General features: G+C 43.5%; 1 protein-coding gene across 13 annotated transcripts in view; it reads right to left on the bottom strand.

Moving 5' to 3' along the window:
- Nucleotides 1–10,105, bottom strand: part of TRAPPC9 (trafficking protein particle complex subunit 9) — a 623,416-nt gene extending 613,311 nt beyond the window's left edge. For 8 of the 13 annotated variants that reach the window (XM_044781133.2, XM_070481660.1, XM_070481661.1 and 5 more), the window contains exon 1: nt 9,444–9,575. The gene's annotated coding sequence lies outside the window, so the exon portion shown is untranslated. Of the gene's footprint in view, nt 1–9,443; nt 9,601–10,086 lie in introns of those variants that run through there. The other 5 variants (XM_044781131.2, XM_070481664.1, XM_070481657.1 and 2 more) reach the window with 3 other exon arrangements.
- Between the last annotated feature and the right edge of the window lie 10,999 nt (nt 10,106–21,104).

A 21,104-nucleotide genomic window follows, 5' to 3' on the forward strand; every position in this document is an offset into this window, starting at 1 on the left:
CTCATCATTCACATACCCAATGTTTAGTGAGGACTTCTTATGTGCCAGGCTCTGTACAGATGAAAAGAGAGGGTCCCAGACATATTTGTGGGTAGAAAGAATTAATGTCATAAAGATGTCAATGCCCTCCAATTTGATCTATAAATTCAATGCAATTCTGCTTATAATTCCTACTAGATTTTGCACGGAATGTAACAAGTTAATTTATGGTCAAGAATAGCCAAGAGAGTAATGTCAGCATCATGGTGGAGTGAGCTGTTCCCTTAATCTCTCCCCACTAAGTTACAACCAAACAGACATTCAGTAACCAACAGAGGATTCCCTACAAAGCACAATAGGACATCTGAGAGATCCACACAGCCATACATCTGAAGGTTGGGGTACTGGATCCCCAGGAAGCAGTGGAAGGAGGTGAGCAGATCCCCTCCCGCTCCTCTTCCCCAGCAACAGTGATCTAGGTGTCATGGGTCCTCACACAACAGCTGGTGCATGACTGAAGTGGAGGCAGGGAACAGGCAGGCCTGCACGCAAGTGCTTTCACTTTCAGAGTAGCAGCCCAGTCCATGGGAATGCTCCACACCGAGTGGCGCAGCTCAGCCACCGCGTGGGCACCCCCACCAGGCGCAGCAGCCCAGACAAACCACCCATGAGCGCAGAGCAGGCCCATATGCACAAAAGAGAGCATCCCTCCCCTCCCACCTAGCACAGCAGCTCAGGTGGTCCCTGGGCAAGGCAGTGGATCTGCACCAGAGCACCTGCACATGCATGTGTGACCTGTTAAGCAGTTGCAGCCAACGGGCAGATGCAGACAAGCCCTATCAGCACAACTTCCAATAGATGCAGTAGGTTCATAAAACACAGCTCCTGCCAGCCCCTAGTAGTGGCAGGAAGAATCTGCAACCTGATACTACCATTATGCACCAGCAAAGGATCACTTCATCAAACACCATGAAGAACTACATTAACACTTCAGAGCAGAAGGAAAATGACAAGTCTCCAGAAATGAATCCTGAAGTCACAGAAATTTACAATCTAAATGACAGAGAATTCAAAATAGTTGTCATAAAGAAACCCAATGAGCTACAGGAAAACTCAGAAAGACAGTTCAATGAACTCAGGAATAAAATTAATGAGTAGAAGGAATTCTTCACCAAAGAGATTGAAACTCTAGACATAAAAACAAACAAATTCTGGAGATGAAGAACACAATGAATGAGATAAAAAACAATCTAGAAACCTTAACAAACAGAGCTGACATTATGGAGGAGAGAATTAGTGATTTAGAGGACGGAAATGTAGAAATGCTTCAGGTGGAAGAGAGAGAACTAAGACTTAGGAAAAATGAAGAAATTCTTCGAGAAATATCCACCTCAATTAGGAAATGCAATATAAAGATTATAGGTATTCAAGAAGGAGAAGAGTAGGAGAAAGGAGCAGAGAGCTTGTTCAAAGAAATAATAGCTGAGAATTTCCCAAACCTGGGAAAATTCACAAGAATTTTTGTGTACAAAAATACACAAAGGCAATAGAACTCCTAATTAAATCAATGCAAAAAGACCTTCTCCAAGGCATATAACAGTAAAACTGGCAAAAGTCAATGACAAAGAAAAAATATTAAGGGCAGCAAGGCAGAAGAGAATAATCTACAAAGGAACCCCTATCAGGTTTTCAGTGGATTTCTCAGCAGAAACCTCACAGGCCAGGAGAGAGGGGAATGATATATTCAAAATACTGAAACACAAAAACTTTCAGCCAAGAATACTCTATGCAGCAAAACCATCCTTCAGATATGATGGAGAAATAAAAGCTTTCCCAGATAAACAAAAGCTGAGGGAGTTCATTGCCACCAGACCTCCCTACAGGAAATGATCAAGGATGCCCTCTTCCCTGAAACAAAAAGGCAAAGGTTTACAAAGCCTTGAGCAAGGAGATAAATAGACAAAAATCAGAAAATTGCAGCTCTCCATCAGAACAGGTTAGCAAACACTTAGTTATAACATAAAAGATAAAAGGAAGGAAAGCATCAAAAATAACTATAAACATTTCATTTTCATCACAAACAAATAATTTGTGATGACAACAACAACTTAGAAGGGCAAGAGGAACGAGGTGGAACCTGATTAGGCTAATGGAGATAAGAGGCTATCAGAAAACGGACTATCTTGAGCCAATACTGATGACCTAGTAGTTAAAGTTTGGCAAACTCCACTTCAGCAGCCTGGGTTTGGTTCCTGGGTATGGAATGACACCCCTCATCTGTCAGCAGACACGCTGTGGTGGCAGCTCAAGCAGAAGAACTAGAAGGCTTACAACTAGAATATACAAGTATGTACTGGGGCTTTGAAGAGGAAAAAAATTTTTTTAAGGAAAACGGATTATCTCATCTATGAGATCTTTTATACAAACCTCATGGTAACTACTAAATAAAAAATCAGAGCAGAGACACAAATCATAAATAATGAGAAAACCATCACAGAAAACCACCAAACTGAAGGGGGAAGTCACAAATACAAGGGAAGGGAAATATAAAACAACCAGAAACAAGAGATAAAATGGCAGTATTAAGCCCTCATATATCAATAATCACTCTACATGTAAATAGATTGAATTCTCCAATCAAAAGACACAGAGTGGCAGGATGGATTAAAAAACAAGAACCAACAATATGCTGCCTCCAGGAAACACATCTCAGCTCTAAAGACAAACGCAGGCTCAGAGTGAAAGGATGGAAGACAATACTCCAAGCAAATGGCAAAGAAAAGAAAGCAGGTGTTGCCATACTTATATCAGACAAAGCAGACTTTAAGATAAAAAAGTCAACAAGAGACAAAGAGGCGCAGTATATAATGATAAAAGGGACACTCCACCAAGAGGACATAACACTTATGAATATGTATGCACCCAGAACAGGAGCACCAAAGTATATAAAACAACTATTAATAGACCTAAAGGGAGAAATTAACAGCAACACAATAACAGTGGTGGTGCAGCAGTTAAGTGCGCACATTCTGCTTTGGCAGCCCAGGGTTCGCTGATTCAGATCCTGGATGCAGACATGGCACCCCTTGGCAAGCCATGCTGTGGTAAGCATCCCACATATAAAGTAGAGGAAGATGGGCACGGATGTTAGCTCAGGGCCAGTCTTCCTCAGCAAAAAAAAAAGAGGAAGATTGGCAGCAGATGTTGGCTCAGGGCTAATCTTCCTCAAAAAAAAAAATAATAAACAAACCTGAAACCATAAAACTCCTAGAAGAAAATATAGGCAGTACACTCTTTGACACTGGTCTTAGGAGCATCTTTTCGAATACCATGTCTACTCAGGGCTGGGAAACAAAAGAAAAAATAAACAAATGGGACTACATCAGACTAAACAGCTTCTGCAAGGCAAAGGAAACCATCAACAAGAAGAAAAGACAACCCACCAACCGGGAGAAAATATTTGCAAATCATATATACAACAAGGGGTTAATGTCCAAAATATATAAAGAACTCATACAACTCAACAACAAAAAAACAAACAACCTGATCAAAAAATAGGCAGAGGATATGAACAGACATTTTTCCAAAGAAGGTACACAGATGGCCAACAGGCACATGAAAAGATGTTCAACCTCACTAATCATTAGGGAAATACAAAGCAAAACGACAATGCAATATCATCACCTTACACCTGTCAGAATGGCTGTAATTACCAAGATAGAAAATAACAAGTGTTTGAGAGGATGTGGCAAAAAGGGAACCCTCATACACTGCTGTTGGGAATGCAAACTGGTGCAGCCACTACGGAAAACATTATGGAGATGCCTCAAAAAATTATAAATAGAAATACTATATGATCCAGCTATCCCACTATTGGGTATTTATCCAAAGAACATGAAATCAACAATTCAAAGAGACTTATGCACCTCTGTGTTCATTGCAGCATTATTCACAATAGCCAAGACATGGAAGGAACCCAAGTGCCCATCAACTGACGAATGGATAAAGATATGGTATATATATTCAATGGAATACTACTCAGCCATGAAAAAGATATAATTGTCCCATTTGCAACAACATGGATGAACCCTGAGGGTATGATGTTAAGCAAAATAAGCCAGACAGAGAAAGACAACGACAGCATGATTTCACTTGCAAGTGGAAGATAAACAAACACATGGATAAAGAGAACAGATTAGTGGTGACCAAAGGGGAAGGGGGTAGGGGGGTGGATGAAAGGGGTAAAGGAGCACATATATACGGTGACAGGTAAAAATTAGACTATTGGTGATGATCATGATGCAGTCTATACAGAACTGATAAATAACAATGTACACCTGAAATTACGCAGTGTTATAAACCATTATGATCTCAATAAAATAACTGAAAAAAAAAGAAAAAGAATGGCCCAGAAACTCCTGAAGAACCACCACTGGGAAGAGGCATTTGTCCCACCAGATAGCAAGACCAGATATAACTGCTAATGGGGTACAGGGCTTCTTTTTGAGGTGATGAATGTCCTAAAATTGATTGTGGTGATGGCTGCACAGCTCCGTGAATACACTAAAAACCACTAGATTGTCTATTTAAATGGGTGAACTGACTGTATATGAATTATATTTCAATAAATCTGTGAGGGGAGGGGAAGACCAAATAAAAGGCTACAGCCGGCACAGTATTGGCAGAGGGATAAAGAGAAAAACGGAATGTAATCAAGCCCAGAACCAGACTCACACATACACGGAAATTTGAAGTGCAGCAGAGTTGTCACTGTAGGGCAGTAGGAAAGGACAGACTCTAACAACTGGCACTAGGACAACGGGCAATCTATGAGTTAGAAAAAGATACCAGCAAATAGAAATGGCAAGCAATTGGATATATTGGAGTATATGAGGAAGCCATTTGGCGTAAACCTAATTCGGCCTGACTTTGTTTTTGCAAAAGGGCCTGACATGGCCATCGAGCACACATTGTATATCTGCTTTAAACTTTTACTATGACAAGAACAAATGGCCTTAAGATAAAGGCGCAACTTTCCCCCACATTGGCATTTCCTTAGCAATAAGCATCTTTCCTTAGGCTAGGAACTGATTGCTGTGCTCACCTTTGACCACCCAGCTCACGTGTGACCACCCAGCTCGAGACAACAGACCTGCCACCCTGCTGTGTCCATCAAGACAGCAGACCTACCTGCTGTGTCCATCAATTGCTGTGCCAACAGAGCAGTCTCGTGACTGTTGTAAAAAGGACATTCCAATCCTATGTGAAACATCCTCTATGGGGGCATATAACCACTCTGTACACCCCACTTCTTTGGTGCCCTTTCTTCCTTCGGGAAGAAAGGCCCTGGGCCATGGTCCTCACATTTTAGCTCAGAATAACCTCTCCTAAATTTCCATTTATAGATTGGTTATGGATTATTTTCATCGACAATACACAACCCAATCACAATATGGGCAAAATGCTCGAATAGACGCCTTTGAAGAGAAAACTCACATAGCCAAGACATGTACAGAAAGACGCCCCACTTCAACAGCAATCAGGAAAAAGCAAATCAAAACCACAGACATAGGCCGTTTCACACCTACCAGACTGACCACCCAAAAAAAAAAACTTATTGTGGCAAAATATTCACAACATAAAATTTGTCATTTTTAAGTGTACAGTTCTGTGGCATTTAGTTCATTCATGTTGTCGTGCAACTATCTCCAGAATTTCTCACCTTCCTCAACCAAAACTCTGTAGCCATTAAACAAGAACTCCCCACTCCCGCTCTCCCTAGCAATTGGCAATTACCATTCTTCCCTTTTTTTTTTCTTATTTTTTGTCTCTGCAAATTTTACTGCTCTAGATCCCTCATAGAAATGGAATCATACGCTATTTGTCCTTTTGTGACTGGCTTATCTTACTCAGCAGAATGTCTTCAAGGTTCATCTGTGCTGTAGCATGTGTCAGAATTTCCTTCTTTTTTAATGCTAAGTAATATTCCATTGTATGTATATACCACATTTTATTTATTCATTCATCGAAGGTCATTTCGGTTGTTTCTAGCTTTGGGCTACTGTGAATAATGCTGTTGAACATGGCTGTACAGACAAAACATTTTAACCATGAAAAACATCAAGTGTTTGCAAAGATGTAGACCAAAGGTAACTCTCTCGTATGACAGATGGGCGTGTAGACTGGTAGATCCTAAACCTGGCAATTCCCCTCCCAGGGGAACTCTGGCACATGGATGGCAGGAGACATAAACAAAGGTTCTTAGAGGCACGAACCAGAGACAACACAAATGTCCGCTGTCAGGGGAACGCAGAAAGAAACTGTGATCTTTTAACACAATGGAATGCTACAGAACAATGAAAACGAATCACACTGCAGGAACATGGACGAATCTCAAAAACATAATGGGTAAATAAAGCCAGTTGTGAACTAACACAAGCAGTACAATTCCATTTATATAATGTTCAAAAACAGACAACACTAAACAATGTATTGTTTAGGGATATTTATACATATGGTAAAACTAGAAAGAAAAAATAATTTTGGATGGTGGTTACTTGGGTGGCAAAGAGGAATGCAGTTTTAGAGGGAAACAGCAGGCTTCAGAAGTAGAAGTTATGCTCTATTTCTTCAGCTGGATGGTAAATACAAGGGCATTTGTTTTGCTATTCTTTAAACTGTACGTAAACATCACATATACCTTTGATGTATTATATATTTCAAAATTTTTAAGGGCTTAAAAAAGAAAGGAGGTCCAACTTCAAGAAGCTGATAGACTAGTTTTCAAGAGGTTAGCCAGTCTCAGAGCCTCGGCCCTTCTCATCTGTCAATAGACGATGCTGCTCCTGTAACACCCTTCCTCCATAAGCAAGACAGAGGGCCAGAGAAGGCAGCGTGTTACAGACCCAGACCTGCCTGAAGGCAGGGGACAGCGAGTCTCGGACACAGGTCTGAGGACAGGAGGTGCTTAGCTTCTCTAGGCTGAAGTAATATGAGAAAAATAAGAATAATGTATGAGCTCTTCATAAAACTAAACTTAAGAAAATGTAGTAAGCGCTTTATAAATATTAACTATTATTCTTATCATTTCTTTTTAGGTTACGATCTTCCCCCATTTTTTGGAGCTGAAACATCCCAGCTTTTATAAAATGATGATGAGAGTATCTGGCGGTTGTTTTCCATTGTCCTATCTGGGCGAAAATAAAAATTGACAGCCCTGTTATGGACCCTCCAGCTTTCTGGAATTTCCCAATCTATGACATCTAAACAACTAAGTCACCCTGGACTAAATGATCCCTCTAGGCCCCTTCCAGTTCTAACTAGACACTGAAAAGCAGACCAGCAATCAAATCCATGCCACAGCTCAATAAACTTAAGAACCTCAGGCACGGGTTTCTCCCCTGAAGCAGCTCAGTATCAGCAAGCTTCTTGTTCACTTTTGCCCTAGACGGAAAATATGCATCTAACACAGGAGGAAATGTGTCTCCTCTAAGGTGGGGAAGGAACTGCACTGGGCTCTCTACAACTTATCATATTTAGACTTCACAATACTCCTAAGGAACAATCGTTACTATCTTCAGTCTTACAGACGAAGAACCCCAGGCTATGTCATTAGCTCAAGGTCCCCTAATCTCTAAGCGACCAGCTGGAGCCAGGCTCCAGAGTCCACGCTTTTCCACTGGTTTCTTCAAGAGAAAATAGGATGAAATAAGACCTGGCACTGAGCCAGTTCTGTTTCTGAGACAAATCTAATACACATATTAAAACTTCAAAAACATATTTCTTCAACTTGATAGTTCCTCAGAAAGTTAAACACAGAGTTACCATATAAACGGGACTTCTATTCCCAGGTGTAGACCAGAGATTTGAAAACATATGTCCACGCAAAAACTTGTATATGAATGTCCACAACAGCATCATTCCTAATAGCCAAAAAAGTGGAAACAAGACAAATGTCTACCGACTGATGAGTGGATAAACAAAATGTAGTCCATCCGTACAATAGAATATTACTCAGCCAGAAAAAGAAACAAAGTATTGATACCACTAGTACACAGATGAATCTCTAAAACATTATGCTAAATGAAAGAAGCCGGTCACAAAAGGCCACATATTGTACAATCCCATTTACATGAAATGACCAAAATATGCAAACCCATAGAGACAGAAAGTAAATTCCAGGCTGCCAGGGGCTGCAGGAGGGGAGAAGGAGGAGTGACTGCCCACGGGTATGAAGTTACTTTTTGAAGTGATGAAATTGTTCTGGCACGGTGATGGTTGCACAACTGTGAATATTCTAAAAACCACTGACTTGCACATTTTAAATGGGTGGATTTTATGGTATGTGAACGATACTCCGATAAAGCTGTTATTTAAAAAATATTTCTCGACAACTCTGTTTCCCTCTGTCCTACTCCTATACTACTCGTCTGCCATACAGTTTAAGAAAAACAAACAAAATGAAACCTTGTCAGGAGATCTTGAGGACTGCAATATACCTGGGTCTCCGACATCAAGCCTCTAGTGCTGTTGCTTCCTGTTAAATACTAGCTGGGCTGGACTACAAGGCTGTTAACTGTCTTTTAAAAAATTGACAGTCACTAGTTTAAACCGGGGGGGGGGGGGGGGGGGGGGGGCGGAGGGGGCGAATGGGGGGATGGAGGATGTCACAGCTCCAAGCCTGTCAGCTCATTTTGAACTAAACCGAGACCTGCTTTCAACATGTCAATCCCTCTCTCTATAAAAACATGTGCAATCAGGCACCCCCCCCCCCGCCATCCTAAAACCAGAAAACTCTGGGTTAAGAGGCATTCACATCGGGAAGGGGAACTGGGACGGGACCGCCAGAGGCAGAAGACCCAAGGCAAGCACAGTACTGTCACTCTTTCCCCGGGACTTCGTTGGGATAAACTGCAGTTTACAACACTAGGATCTCATCCTGGGAAACAGCGCCTGAAGTCGCCGGGCTGGATCTGAAGCACTTTTAATTCAGAGAGACTGAGGAAAAAGGGAGAGGAGTGAAGCCCCGGGGTCGCTGGGCCGGGAGGGCGGCCGGGGCCGTGGGCTGCAGCCCAGCTCGGACACCTGCCCCGGCCGGAGGTCCCCAGATCCCGCCGGGTCCGGGGATCGGGGCCGCTGGCCGAGCAGAGCCAGTCCGAGCGGAGAGGACCCGCCGGCGCAGGAGGGGAAGGGGTCGACGGCTGCACACTGAGGAGGCAGGGGCCGGGGCCCACGAGGCGGCAGGTGTGGGCCGGCTGGGGGACGGCTGCGGACACGGCCCTGCACAGGTGTGACCGGGGCGCCAGGCGGGGTAACAGCCGGGGTCGGAGGCCCGGGCAGGTGTGGGCTGGCGCGCGCCCCTCAGAGGGACACCCGCTGACTCGCGCCCTCCACGCCTGACACACTCGCGGCCCTCCCGCAGCCGGCCTGATCCTCGGCCCGGTAGCCCCCCACCTCGCACTTACACAGCCGGTAGCCCCGGGCCCGGAGCAGGAGCCAACGGCCTGGCGGGCGGCGGGGCCGAGCAGCCTCTGCTGCCGCTTCCCCGGCTCAGAGCTGGCGCTTCCGACTGGCGACCTAGCCGGCGGCGCTCCTGCGCGTGCGCGAGGCTAGTCCCGGGCCGGCGATCCGCTCCGGGTTTTGAGAGAGACGCCGGGGAAGCTGGGGAGGAGGGAAAGAGACCAGAAAGACGGACAGAGAGAGAGGAAGGGGGGAAGCAGGGGGAATGGGGGGAGCGGGAGGAGCGAGGAAGGAAGCGGGGGAAGGGGGTACCAGGAGGGGGAAGGGAGGGAGACCGGGGAGGGAGAGTAGCAAAGACAGAAAAGCTTTTGCTGCTGGGGCGGCGCATCCCGAAGGAGGGGCCAGTCCTGTCTCCGCGCCAGTTTCTAATCCCTCACGGCACGCAGCTCAAATTTCACCTTCCTAGTGGAGCCCTCGGCGGAGGCCCCTGCAAAACCCCTACAGGATCACACCACCTGCCCCCGCGCCGAGCCGGGCTTCGTGTCGCTCCGGGGGCCAAGCACCCACAGGCGTTGTCGCCAATGCTCAGAACTACCCCTGCGGGGAGCATAATTTTCTCCTTTTTCAGATTGAGAAACGGGCACTCACGGTCTCAGCGTGCTCCCCGGGCGGGCGTGCTTTATCTGCACAGTCACAGGGGCTGGAGGGGGCAGGAGGCTGAGGGCAGAGCCTGAGCCAGGAGCAGACTGCCCGAGTGCTGGTGCGTGGTCCCCATCACTCGTGGGTAAAACCACTCCAGACTTTGGGGGCCCCAGTAGTTGATCCACATCAAAGGCTCGGAACAGGCCCTGGGTGTGAGACAGCTGTCCGTTGGTTCCAGGGCTAAGGCACCCAGTTTGGATTTAAACCCCTCTATGTTAAAAATAAATAAATAAAACAAAAAGGAATTTACATACATACCTTAGAACACATGTATCCTATTTAGAAAGATACACAAGGGGTTGTAAAAAGTGGCGTCTCAAGGGAGGGCTGAGAAAAAAGAGGACCAGGGACCCTCTCTCCCTTATGTATTTTTGTGTTTTGTTTGAATTTTTTACCATATACATGTATTTCGTTTTCAATTAAAAAATGTAATGGAGGACAGGAGTGGCTCTCTCAGCAGATACAGCAGCCACAGAAAAACTGAGCCATCACTTTTGCTTTGAGCCAGCAAGCATTTATTGACTCTCTGCTATGTGCCCAGTGCTGTTTTATGTCTTATTTTATTATTCATATTTTTTTAAAATAATAATATGCTATTTCTCATCCTTGCCCTGGGCTAGTGGAAAACCAATTGAGTTTTTATTGAACTGTTTTCCAAGGAGTAGAAATGAGTTATAAACAGAACACATCTTCAGGGCAAAACAGGTGGAATGAATTTGCAGCATGCCAGATAGCCAGGAAGAATTTTCGACAGAGGTGCCCAGAGCCTGACAGAGAGGTACCTTCAGAACACCACAAAAGCTGCCCAAGGTGGCTGCTCCATGGGATTAAGAGTGCAGGTTGAATTTCTCCAAAGAAGATTATACAGATGGCCAATAGGCACATGAAAAGATGTTCATAATCACTGATCATCAGGGAAATATAAATCAAAACTACACTAAGATATCACCTTACACCCATTAGAATGGCAAAAATAACCAAAACAAAAAGTAACAAATGTTGGAGAGGTTGTGGAGAAAAAGGAACCCTCATACACTGCTGGTGGGAATGCAAACTGGTATAGCCACTATGGAAAACAGTATGGAGATTTCTCAAAAAATTAAAAATAGAAATACCTTATGACCCAGCCATCCCACTACTGGGTATCTATCCAAAGAGCTTGAAGTCAGCAATTCCAAAAGTCCAATTCACCCCAATGTTCATTGCAGCATTATTTACAATAGCCAAGACGTGGAAGCAACCTAAGTGCCCATCAACTGATGATTGGATAAAGAAGATATGGTGTATATATACAGTGGGATACTACTCAGCCATAAAAAAGGATAAAATTGTCACATTCATAACAACATGGATGAACCTTGAGGGAACTGTGTTAAGTGAAATAAGCCAGATAGAGAAGGACAATCTGTGTATGACTCCACTCATATGAGGAATTTAAACATGTAGACAAAGACAACAGATGAGTGGCCACCAGGGGAAAGGGGGTGTGGGGGTGGGCACAAAGGGTGAAGTGGTGCACCTACAACACGACTGACAAACAGTAATGTACAACTGAAATGTCACAAGATTGTAACCTATCATTAACTCAATAAAAATTAACTTTAAAAGAAAGAGTGCAGGTTGACAGTTACAGAACACAGAAAACAGATATTAAAAGAGGCCACTCTTCAAAACAAACTGGGATCAAAACAAAAACAACCCACCAATTGGGAGAAAATATTTGCAAATCATATATCCTATAAGGGGTTAACCTCCATAATATATAAGGAACTCACACAACTGAACAACAAAAAAAAAATGCCCAATCGAAAAATGGGCCAAGGAGATGAACAGACATTTTTCCAAAGAAGATATACAGATGGCCAAGAAACACATGAAAAGATGTTCAGCATCACTAATCATCAGGGAAATGCAAATCAAAACTACACTAAGATACCATCTTATGCCTGTTAAAATGGCTATAATCACTAAGACTAAAAATAACAAATGTTGGAGAGGGTGTGGAGAAAAGGGAACCCTCATACACTGCAAACTGGTGCAGCCACTATGGAAAACACTGTAGAGATTCCTCAAAAAACTAAAAATAGAGCTACCGTAGGACCCAGCTATCCCATTACTGGGTATCTACCCAAACAACTTGAAATCAACAATCCAAAGTAACATACGTTCCCTATGTTCATTGCAGCACTATTCACAATAGCCAAGACATGGAAACAACCCAAGTGCCCATTGACTGATAATTGGATAAAGAAGATGTGGTATATATATACAATGAAATACTACTCAGCCATAAAAAAGACAAATTCATCCCATTTGCAAAAACATGGAAGGATCTGGAGAGAATTATGCTAAGCAAAATTAGCCAGACTGAGAAAGTCAAACACCAGTTGATTTCACTCATATGTGGCATATAAACAAACACATGGACAAAGAAAACAGTTCAGTGGTTACCAGGGGAAGGGGGTTGGGGGATGGGCACGGGGGTGAAGGGGAGCACTTATGTGGTGACAGTCAAGAAATAACGTACAACTGAAATTTCACAATGATATAAACTATTATGAACTCAATAAAAAAAATTAAGCTCAATTCCACAATACATTAAAAGGATTATACACCATAAAAAAAAAGACGCCACTCTTTATGGAGGTCTTTGTATCAGGAATAGAGCTCCATGCTTAGCTCACAGCCTTCATAAGATCCATGCAAGGTAGCTATTCTTAGCGCTGAGGTCTAGAAAGGACACACCACTTGGCTAGCACCACACAAGTGGCTGGTGCTATTTAGGGATTCAAATCCGGGGCTGTCTGACTCTATGGCCTGTACTCTTTCCATAGTCCTTGTCTGTTCTCATTCTCTCTATAAATGGATAAGACAAGCAATTTGGAAAGCAAGACTGAAAGCTGGCAAAAGAGAACATTCCTATTTTTGTACAATGTTTCTCTGTTTACAACATACTCACTTATATTAATTTATTTTATTGTCTCTGCAAATCTATGGGGGAGAGAGGTGACTATTCTTTTTTACCAATGAGAAAACTGAGACTCAGAGAATGTAAGGGCTTACCACCGCCCCACAGCCATCAAATGGGGGTGTACAGACCAATCCCAGGGCTGTCTTACTCCTAGGGTTGTTCTCCTTTTATAGCTTTAACATTTCCTGGGTATATCCTCTGAATGCTGAGAATTCAAATATACCAAACCTGCTCTCAAGGAGTTTGTGGACACCTAAAATTGGGTTGGAAGGAGCCTCTAAAATCATCAGGTCCAGCCTCACACCCACACCAGATCCCCTCTATGAAGGTGCTAACAGAGACAGAAAGCACTGATGATATGGAGCCCTATTAGAAAGTTCTCCAGTAAAATGAGGCAGAATCTGCTTCCCTGAAATATCTAATCATGCACTCTCAAAGATGAGGACCAATGCCCAAAGAGGCTTCGTGGAGTTGAGAATTATCACTGACACATGAGTCTAAAGCACAGGTCGGGGGCCAGCCCCATGGCTGAGTGGTTAAGTTCACGTGCTGGGCTTCTGCGGCCCAGAGTTTCTTGGGTTCAGATCCTGGGTGCCGACATGGCATCGCTCATCAGGCCATGCTGAGGCAACATCCCACACAGCACAATTAGAGGCACTCACAACTAGAATACACACCTGTATACTAGGGGGGGTTTGGGGAAAAGAAGAAAAAAAAAGAAGATTGGCAACAGATGTTAGCCCAGGTGCCAATCTTTAAAAAAACAAACAAGAAAACAACAACAACAAAAAAGCACAGGTCGGAGCACCCAATCCATCACTCACTAAGTTTGCTGGTTCGGATCCTGGGTGTGGACATGGCACCACTTGGAAAGCCATGCTGTGGTAGGTGGCCCACATATAAAGTAGAGGAAGATGGGCACGGATGTTAGCTCAGGGCCAGTCTTCCTCAGCAAAAAGAGGAGGATTGGCAGCAGATGTTAGCTCAGGGCTAATCCTCAAAAAAAAGAAAATAAAAGATTTCTTAACAATTGTTTTAAAAAAATCAAATATGGGAAAGCACTTTAAGACTGAGTGGGACAGATCTAAGTTCCATCTCAGTTCTGTCACATGCTATTTGTACGGCTTTTGGGTAGGGTGACCATATATCTTGATTTGCCTGGAACAATCCCAATTTCTGCCTATCGTCGTAGCTAAAAGTGTTCTGGTTGCATGATGTGATCAGCCTACATTGGGCAAAGTCCATCATGTTGGGATTTCTGATCCCCCAAAAGTTTTATAAAGGGTTCCTTACTCCTTTCCATGTTGTAGGGCTCTCTAACATGCAGTCCACTCAGATACCTGTCCATAGTGCCGTGTCTGACCTGGGCTTTCTAGTTCCCAAGCCAGGAGGGAAGAGACTCATTTATTTAACTACATTTATTTGGCACCACTAAGAACCAGCCACCTGAGCAGGTCTTTCACATCTATTCCTTCAAAATAATACCATTGTGGTAGCTACCATTACCTGGCAGGTAACATGCAATGTGCTTAGCACAAATTTCTCATATAATCCTCACCATGACCCTATAAGGTAGGTTTTCCTAATATAAGAGACTAAGCAGTAACACTCCTTTTTTCCCTTCCTGAGTGTGGAACACTTGATAAATAAGACACAAGAATCAGACAATGGCTATTTACAAGTCCATTTTATTACCAGTGTTGTTTGGGGAGGGTGCTTTAGATCTGGAGCCAAAAGTTTGGTTTTGGTTTACTAAATCCTTCACCTTAGAATTATTCAGATTCTAGTCTCAGCCAGCGCTGGACAACCAGAGGCCTCCCCTCAATGTCCCAAAGTCACACAAGCTAATCGGGGTAAAACTGGCATTCAACTCCAAGATAAATGGCAGAGCTCATTTTAAGCCTCACAACCCCCAGCAAATAACTATTCTCTTCAGGAGTGACTGTAAAGTGATGGAAGTGGCTCAGTAATTGAGCTGCTAGCCAAGATTCCACTTCCGGCCTTTCAGTGTCAACTGCTGCTTTCAGAGATGGGCACCTTTCAGGGAAGGTCCCTGCATTAAAATGGGCTGGGTGTCACCTCCCTGTACAAAAACTCTATCACACCAGATCTAGGAAAAGAGAGGCGATAAGGTTGCAAAGGAAGAAAGGAGAGGACACTGCAGAGTGTCAGCAAAATCGCGGGCTCCTGGAAGACAGGGACCAGGTGCGACTCATCTCTGAGTGCCAGCGCCTGACATAGCGTACTCTCAGTGAAAGTTGGTGAATCAATCCATTCAATGAATGAATGAATGAATGAAACTCCACAGCCCGCCACAGGGGTCTACGGCGCTTCCACCGGCCGGCTTCCAACTGGCCAATCAACACCATCGCTTGCCCGCCCCGCTTCCCCCCACCCAGGCCACGCCCCCCTGGCTTCCCTCCGGATGGGCGGAAATCCCGGAACACTGGATCCCCGCGGCTGCCTGGGTGGGACTGCGCATGCTCTACATCTGGCGGCGGAGAGGCGTCCTCTTCCCTGCACCGCCCACGGGGCGGATTTGAAAGCGATTGGCTGGGGGGACGGAAGCCAAACTCCACCTGCCTCCCTCCACCTGCTCCTCCCGCACAACCGAAGATTCATTTTGGCTAATACCATCCCCACCACCACGCCCCAAGTAGACGAGGGGATCCTGTTCCCATGGGAACCTCTCCACCAGGAGGCTGAGACCTGCGGCGAGCGGCCGGAAGTGACGCATGAGCAGGGGCGGAAGAACGGAGGCCCGGCGCTTGTTGCCCTGGAAACCGGGCTCCTCGCCTGCGTCCCGAGCGCGTCAGCAGCCCCGAGGGGCGGGTGCTGGCGTGTTGAGCAGCGCGCCCGCGGCGGAGTGGCTGCGAGGCCACCGTACGTGGCGGGAAGGGGTTTAGGGCCTGCTTTGTGTGTACCAATTCATTCAGGCCAGAAATATGTATCAGGCGCCGGCCGTGTGCTAAGCATCTGGGACCGGTCACGGGGGAGAATCGGAACTGCGCACGTGGCGCCCTTCTTGGAAGTCCTACCCCCTCCACTACTCATCTGCTCAGTTTTCAAGCTCAGGCTTCCCGACCTCAGAGCAAACCCACGGCTCTTTTCTTATTTTTCCCTAAGCCATGCCCTTCCCCGCTTGTCTTTTCAGTTTTATCCCTTCAGTCCCGAGTGTCCTCCACCTTGCACATTCCTGCTCCTTGACTTTCCGCTGAAATGGTGCTCCTTTCAAACAAGCTTTCCAGGCAGCGTTGGCCTGTGAGAGAACTGTGGGTGATTGATGGTTTTTCTTGTGTTTACTTTTCTGTATCTCCTCATTTTTTCTTTAAAAAGCATACGTACAATGATTTCATAATGAAAAGTAAATCGTTTTTAAAGAGACTAGTTCTTTGTCTTCAAAGAGCTTGTTTTGGGGACCCATTTTTGGGGTTAACTTTTTAAAGTATAATTTTAAACACGGAAACTGTCCCTATCGTAAAAAGAACTGTTATACACACTGTATCCATTTCACCAATTATTTATTTACATATTTGTTTTATCATTCTCTAGATAGATAAATAGATATAAATATATCCGGATTGTGTACTTTGTAGCTGTTTCCCCCTGTCCAGGATCACACGTTGCGATTACTTGTCATATCTTTTTTTATCTTTTATCTGGAACAGTTTCTCAGTCTTTGTCTTTCATGATATTAGTATGGTGGAAGAATATAGGCCAGCTATTTTGTGGAATGTTCCTCAACTTGAGTTTGTCTAATGCTTTCTCATGATTAGATTCAGGGTATGTATTTTTTGCAAAACATAGCACAGAGGTGATGTGAGTCCTTGGCATGTTATATCAGGAGGCGCATGATGTTGGTTTGTCCTGTTGTGATAACTCTGATCGCCTGACTAAGGTGGAGTCTCCCAAAGCTGTCAGTTTACTGTTTTCTCCTGTTGCAATTTATATGTAATTTGTGGAAAGATACTTTAAGATTACATAAATAGCCTATATCTTCTTCAAACTTTCACCAAAAAATTTGGCATCCACAGAATGACTACCAAACAGCCTTGTAATGACTGTAATTTACTACTTTTCAAACTGCACATGTGCTGTGACACTTTCGGGAAAGTGACGTGTGTTCACCTAGCAGATAATAGGTGATCAGTAAATATTATTTACTATGATGGGTTTCTTTCCATTATAGACTAATAAAGAGATTTCCTGTTTCATGGAGTATAATCAGAAACTCTAGGTTGATTTGCCATCCAATTTGTTCTTTTTCATGCTAGCATCTACCTCAGTGCCGGTCATAGATTAGCAATAAATTTTTGGAATTAACAAAGGAAAAATACCCCCAAACACACACACATACATATATACATATACACACACCAAAAAGCTATATTGAAAAGACTGAAAAATTATTAATGTGAGCAGCTAATACTTGAGTTCTCACCAATGCGTGGTGGTCACTTGTAGAACCATAAAGCTTGTAAAGATGTTATAATATTTCCAACTTAAGAAAATTGGATTTTACATTTCAAAATAAAGTTTAAATAAGAAAAAAAATTCAAAAAAAAGAAAAATCCTAAGAAAGGGAACATAAGAATAGCTGCAGTTCCATAAGCAACCACCAGATGCCGGAACAAGCTAAGTAGCTACTGTACAAAACAGCCACGTCTGGCCGGAATTAGGATGTAATTGCCTCCAAAACCTTGGATTTTTCACTTTGTCAGGGGAGCCTGGGTCAGTCAATTCTGGGCAAATTCAGAGTAGACTGAAGCTAGGAAGGAATCCATAAGAGAGATTCAGCTGAACTGCCAGTGGCTTAATTCTTGAACTGGGTAGTTCGAGAATTCAACTTATATTACAGTACCTCACATTATATATTTTGTATGTTACATATAAAGTAATACACAATCATCCAATTGGGAATATGTTGGGATTACATACCAAGTTATTATATAATAATTCAAGTTATTTTATTCTTTATACCTTTCGTGTGTCTTAATTATTGCAGCACTAAGGCTAATTTTTAAAAGGAAAGAGGCTACATCTCTGCTATCTGCCAACTTTATACACAATATATCTAAATTATTCAAAGGACATAGATCAAATTATTCAAATAACATTGATCAAGTGGAAGCTTTTTTTTAATCTCAATTATCCATACCTTTGCCATTTCTTTCCTTCTTTCTCTGAAGCAGAGAGAGAAGAGTCGGATCACTCATAGAAGCAGAACAAAATGGTGGTTCCCAGGGGCTGGGGCATGGGGGAAATGGAGAGATGTTGGTCAAAGGGTATGAACTTCCAGTTAGAAGATGAATAAGTTCTGAAGATCTAACGCACAGCATTGTGATTATAGTTAACAATCGTATTGTATACTTCAAAGTCATGAAGAGACTAGATCATAAATGTTCTCACCACAAAAAAAGAAATAATTATGTGATATGACGGAGGTGTTAGCTAACACTACAGTGGTAATCATATTGCAATATATAAATGTATCAAATCAACACATTGTATGCCTTAAAATTATACAATGTTATATGTCAATTATATCTCAATGTAAAAAAAGAAGATTCAGATCAGACTGAACCAATGGTAATGGAACAAACCTAAATCATGCACCACCTATAGGACGCAATAAAGAGAATATAGTTTATGTGATATCGCTGCCAAAGATGCATGACCCGGATTTAATCTTGAAGAAACAACAGATAAAACAAAATTAGGAACATTCTACAAAATAACTGGCCTGTGATCTTCAAAAGCAAGCGTCAAGTTCATGACAGTCAAGGAAAGACTGAGAAGCCCATTCCAGATTGAAGAAGACTGAAGAGACAGGACAACTAAAGCTCATGAGTGATTCTGGACCTCAGCATTTTGCTAAAAAAAAAAGCTGCTGGAACAGCTGGTGAGGTTTGAATGGAGCCTGAGGACCCGAGGGAATGATGTATCGATGTTAATTTCCCGATTTTGATGGCTGTGTTGTAGTTAAGCAGGAGAAGGTCCTTGTGTGTGGCAAATATGCACTAAACTCTTTAGTAAGGGTGTTAGGGCACAGGTCAGCACTTACTCTAAAATGGCTGAGGAAAACAAGTTATTTGTACTGTACTCGAAACTTAAGTTTGCTGTGGTTTAAAAAGACATTTAAAAGAGAATTCCAAAGAAAGTCCAAGCAGTTAAAAATACACCACGATTTCCTGGCCTGACTCAGAGGTACTGAATGACAGCATTTGAGGTGTGGCCTTGAAATGTATATTTTTAAAAACACAGCCAGCTTTGGAAAGTAGCTACTTCCACAGCCCGAGAAGAGGAAGAACAGCCTGTACGTGCAGACCAATTTCCTTTCATCCTCCTTTCATCCAGATAATCACCGGGGCAGCTAAAAAAAACCTGTTCCGTACAAGTTGCTAGTTAAATTCATTCAACCAATCTCTGAGGTGTTTATTTTCCATTTCTGCCATTAAACTGGAGACTCTTCCTCTCCCATTTAAAAAAAAAAAAGTACCACTTTAAACAAGAAAACTAAGAACCTCTTTGCAAGTGCCCATTTCGGTGCACTTTCCAGGTAGGCTCTGGGGCACCTGGCCTCCATTAGGTATCTGTCACGAAGGGAGGACCTCTGGGAGCCTCGGCCTCGTCCAGGGCCACATTCTTTGTGTTTCATGGTCCCTTTGCTTTGACTATTAAGACACAGCCCCAGGCAGTAGAAGCTGTGGCTTTTGGTGTGGGCTCTTGGGGACCCTCCTTCCCTTCCCTCACATTCCACAGGAAACCTTGCTTAACACAAGGATTGCTGCCTTGTTTCTTTTCGGTCTGGATCCAAATGCTGCTCCAGCTTCCCCTAGTTAGTGTTTCTGTACCCACACAACCCCCAAAAGACACTTCAGGGAGGCCACCTTCAATAGGTCTGTCCAAGGGCTTCAAAAATTGCTCCCTGTGGTTGCATGCAACTCTGAACACACTAAAAGCCAATGCATTGTACTCTTCAAATTGTGTGTCATGTGACTTATATCTCAATCTAGTTGTTAAAAAAAATTGCTCCTTTCTACCAATCCAGCCTCGCCCCTGCCATCCCGCCCTCACACCCGGTTCAGCCTGGCTAAACTGCTACAATTTTCTGAATGTCATTGTTTCCATACCTCTGAGTTCTTACAGATACTGTTCTCTTTCTCTTCCCTACCATGCCCGTCTGGCAAATTTCTACTCATTCTTCAAATCTTAATTCAAGTCCTTCATCCTCTGCGAAGCCACCGCTGATTCCCCAGGCAGAAGGAGTTACTCTGTCCTCCGGGCTCCCTCAATCCCCTCTGCATCTTTCACTAGGACTTTCCACCCCTTACTGTGATTGACAGCTCTCATAGCAGACCCACTCATGGTTCTATGAGTTTCATCTCTAGCACAGGGACCAGGACCAGGTAAGGACTTCAATGGAATGTTGTTACTGAATAAAAAGAGAAATTATAATGGCATATGGGCTAGAGCCCAGGAAAGCAGGCTTAGATCAGAGACTCTGGGCTGGCAAGGGTAACATAAAGACCCTGTGAGCCTCAAGGGATCAAGTAGCATGCTACAAAGAAGGCAGTCATTAATGTAAACCTCACCTACTTAATTTTGTTGTACTAATAATAGCTACCATTTATTGAGCACTTACAATATGACAGACACTGTTCTAAGCACTATATGCACTGTCTCACTGTTTTAAGGGACTCAGTCTCCCCATTGAAAATCCCAATGTCTACATGTACTGTTTCCCAGAATTGATCTACCTTAGACTGTAGAAGAAGCACAGAATCTCCTCTCCCACCTAAGGGAGCGTCTGTGAGAGCCAAGAAAGAGACGGCAGGGACTATCAAAAGTGGAGATGACTTATTTCACCTGCACAACAAATTCAGGGCAAAGCCCCGTGCATTAGCCAAGTATCTACCTTAAAATTATGTAAAAATATAATTTTCAAAAAGTGAAAAACAAATATGGGGAAGTTAACAGCATGCAGATTTAG

The sequence above is a fragment of the Equus asinus genome, chromosome 12 (assembly GCF_041296235.1).
Source record: "Equus asinus isolate D_3611 breed Donkey chromosome 12, EquAss-T2T_v2, whole genome shotgun sequence".
NCBI lineage: Eukaryota > Metazoa > Chordata > Mammalia > Perissodactyla > Equidae > Equus > Equus asinus.